At 42.4% G+C, this 3886-nt stretch overlaps 1 pseudogene; it reads left to right on the top strand.

Annotated features, from left to right (window-relative positions):
- Positions 1-2483: 2483 nt before the first annotated feature.
- Positions 2484-3508, top strand: LOC137961076 (E3 ubiquitin-protein ligase AIP2-like; annotated as a pseudogene).
- Positions 3509-3886: the final 378 nt, after the last annotated feature.

The following is a 3886-nucleotide window of genomic DNA, read 5'->3' as shown; positions in this document are numbered from 1 at the left end:
AAGTTATTTAGTTAGTAGATTAAGTCAATTACTTAGTCATTAAGTTTATTTACATTAAATGTCGTGGAGGGGCAAATCTATAATTTTCTCTTGAACCTTGTTGATGTGATCCTTATTTAGGGGTGCAAGAAATGGAAAAGAGACATGTATGCGTTTAGGTTAAAAAAAGGGTTTTGATTTCTCCTAAACGAGCTCAGGGGTGTGTGTTCTCTTTAACGAATCTAGGGTTTTCAAGCTTCCCTTTGGCTTGATTTTATTTTCTTCTCTTCTTCTTCCCTATGAATCGCTTTGTTAGATTCAGGATCTTAACAACGTGGTATCAGAGTGGGAACACAATGAGAGATGCTTTGTCCCGAGAAAAAATGGCTTGCCATACTTGATCTATCGGGAGAAATACACACATGGGTTTCAGCATTGCGTAATGGAATGTGTGAGTCTTCCACTATAATGTCCGAGACATTTCTATAAATTGAGAAACATCACATTAAGGCCTTAGAGGGGAAGGTCGCCGCTCTAGAATATGAACAGTTGTTGCCCATCATTCGACCTCAAATCGCGTCAGAACAACTAGATTTGAGTTCGACCTCAAATCTCCCTTGTTCACGAAAACCTAACCTTCTTCCAGAAATTGAGACTAGAAATTTCCGAGCAGAGGAACCCCATGTTAAATTTCGGCCATGTCTTGCTGCTGCTAACCGTCAAAAATAGGCCAGGCTCTCCTTCGTCATGAGGCATAAATATCTTCTACCCAGCATTTTTTATTGTCATCATTAGAGGTTTATGCGAACAAGAAGGTAAAAAAATCCAGATATTTTCATTTCGAAGTGGAAATTGTTACCGTGGCAGAACGAGAGTCCGAAGCAAGCTCGAGAGCAAGAGCACAGGTGAAGACCCTCGGGACTCGAGACTTTCCTTAGGGTTGATTGATTTTGTTACCCGTGGAGACCGTCATGTCCTTGACGCCGGCACACCCGATTTGTTCAGAAAATACAAGCTCAACAAGCTCATCAACCAGGGACCCTTCGCCAAGGTTTACTACGCCAAGTCCGTCGTTGATGGCACAATGTTTGTCGTCAAGGTCATCGGCAAGAAGAGCCTGGATGAGATCACCATGGTTCCAAGAATCCTCTGTGAGGTCTCTGTCATTCAAGACTGGGACTTTGACTTTGCTTTCCAAAATAATTAGAGATTGAACTTCGAAAGCCCTATTAGCTTCAGGGGTACCTCATATCGCGACTTATATGAAGCAATAGCGAAGCTCCTTCCCAAACTTCTCAGACACCCGCCAGTTTCTCTTATTCCAGCTGACTGTAGAGTGGATAAAAAATTGGAGAAATGATGTCGATAGTAGGATGAACAGCCAAGAATAAAGAATTCCATAAAATTACAAATTGCATTTGGGTTTCTGGCGGTGAATGTTTTCTCAAAGGTAAAATCTGATTCAGTTATTGGCTATGTGTGGGTCTTTGGATTAGGACTCCTGGGAAGCTTTCTATTTCAATTTTTTTTTTGACAATACATGCTTCTCGAGAGACTGGGTTTTAGTGATGGAGAATATCCCTGGTTTTTCTGTATACCGAGGTCTATATGAGTTTACAAAGTATGCCTTTACTGGAAATTTTGTTGGAATTTCTGGAATGTGTTGGAGGGATCTGAATGGCGTTGATAATGGGATCAAAGAAGTTTTAACTATTATGTTTGATGAAATGCCTAAAAGAAATGTGAGTTCTTGGATTAGGAGGATTGCATGGTATGCTTAGAACAAGCAAAGAGGCTTATGGCTAGTTGAAGGTGTTAAGCTAGATGGGGTTGTAGTTGTTTCAGTCCTCTCAGCTTGTGCCCAATTGAAGGTGTACATACATGTTAATTGTTTCAATGAGGCTATTGTTGTCAGCATTTTTGTGAGATTTAGCCTTGCTGCCATGTATGGCATTGCAGTGGCAGCTTTTGGAATGTTGTACACCATTGCTACTGGTGTGGCCATTGATGCATATCGTCCCATTAGTTACAATGCTGGAGGTATTGCTGAGATGGCTGACATGAGTCACAGGATATGCGAAATAACTGATGCCCTTGAGGCTGCTGGAACCACTACTGCAACTATTGGAAGGGGGTTTGCCATTGGTTCAGCCGCCCTGGTGTCTTTGGCTCTCTTTGGTGCCTTTGAAAGCCAAATAACTGATGCCCTTGAGGCCGCTGGAACCACTACTGCTGCTATTGGAAGGGGGTTTTCCATTGGTTCAGCCACCCTGGTGTCTTTGGCTCTCTTTGGTGCCTTTGTGAGCCGTGCTGAAATTTCCACAGTGGATGTTTTGACACCTAAAGTTTTCATTGGGTTGATTGTGGGTGCAATGCTTCCATACTGGTTCTCTGCCATGACCATGAAGAGTGTGGGAAATTCATTTCTTATTATCTGGAATTTTGCTTCCCTTTCTAAGACACTAGAGAAGCTACAGGAAAGAAGGAAAAGCGAGCTAAAACTAATGGTGTCCGAAGATTCTATGAAGCAGAAATTGCAAGAGCTGCAGAAACAGCTAGGGAAGAAACATACCTTTGAAGAAGCCATGTCTTTGATCCAATCCATTCTTCTTGAAACCTATTCTTATGCTTCTTCGTCACTTTGTAAATGCATTTATTCTGTAATTTTTTGGGCTGCAACGATCTTGCAGACTAGATATATAGCACCAGGATTCTGGCATGCAGGTTTGAGGCTTTTTGAAGATGCATAACACATTGTTGTTGAGTCTTCACTGAAGGAGCGCCTGGGAGCATGCACTGCTAGGGCTCTTGAACATTTAGATGAGGTAGAGAATGGACCCTGGTCCTCAGACTCCACCAAATACTCCGTACAAAGATTCTAGATTTCTATTTGAAGGACATTTAACAGTTGGACCTGAGCCCCAGCCACCTGCATGGCTTGTGGCATAGAATTTACTTACAACTCTTGGTAACACACAAGAGCAGGTTAGTGCTTCTGAGTCTTCTCAATCCCATGGGGAGAGTAATAGAACAAACAATTTTGGTCTTGATGCTGCTTCTGCAATGCTGGAAAAGTTGGTAAATACTAAGCTAGAAATCAGTGGTTTGCCGGACCTTGATCCTGTCATTGAAGCTTCACTACAGGAAATTGGTGTTGGACCAAAGAAGCCACCTCTAGCCTCAAAAGAGATGGTTGCAAGGCTTCCAATCATCACAATCACACATGAAATCTGGGCGAAGCTAGGGAGAGACAGAATGTGCAGTTTGCAGGGAGAACTTGGTTATAGATGACAAGATGCAGGAGTTGCCTTGCAAGCATTTATTTCACCCAAATTGCCTCAAGCCATGGCTGGATGAGCATAATTCGTGCCCAATCTGTAGGCATGAGCAAAAAATAGATGACCATGCATATGAGAGCTGGAAAGAACGTGAAAAGGAGGCTGAAGCAGAAAGGAAAGGAGCAACAAATGCACTCCAAGGTGGAGAATATATGTTGAATACTATTGGTGCTTCTACCATAGTAGAGTAGTTGGATAAAAAAAATTGTTAATTTTCAGAGGAAACTTTTTGCCAACTGGGGGAACTAGTGGAGGGTTTCAGATACAGCAATCTCTCCATCCAGAGTGTTACATTGCAGCGCTTACACCGCTTGTGTCATCCAGTGGGATGACATGGATGCCACAGATGCTACTTGGGGAGATATGGCAACGTTTTGGCACGCATCCCTACCTTCAAGCTTGAGGACAAGCTCTTTTTCCAGGAGGGGTGTAATGTTAGCAGGCCGAGTCATTTAAAGATGCCATGGCTGAGTCAGTTACTTAGTCATTAAGTTACTTAGTTAGTAAGTTAAGTCAATTACTTAGTCATTAAGTTTATTTACTTTAAATGCCGTGGAGGGGCAATCTGT

This window comes from Aristolochia californica, unplaced genomic scaffold (assembly GCF_029961685.1).
Source record: "Aristolochia californica isolate CCGP_79_NKW_82.1479 unplaced genomic scaffold, dmAriCali1.0.hap1 SCAF_313, whole genome shotgun sequence".
NCBI classification, from domain to species: Eukaryota; Viridiplantae; Streptophyta; class Magnoliopsida; order Piperales; family Aristolochiaceae; genus Aristolochia; species Aristolochia californica.
Note: the sequence above shows the minus strand (reverse complement) of the source record. Positions and strands in the feature narration are given on the sequence as shown.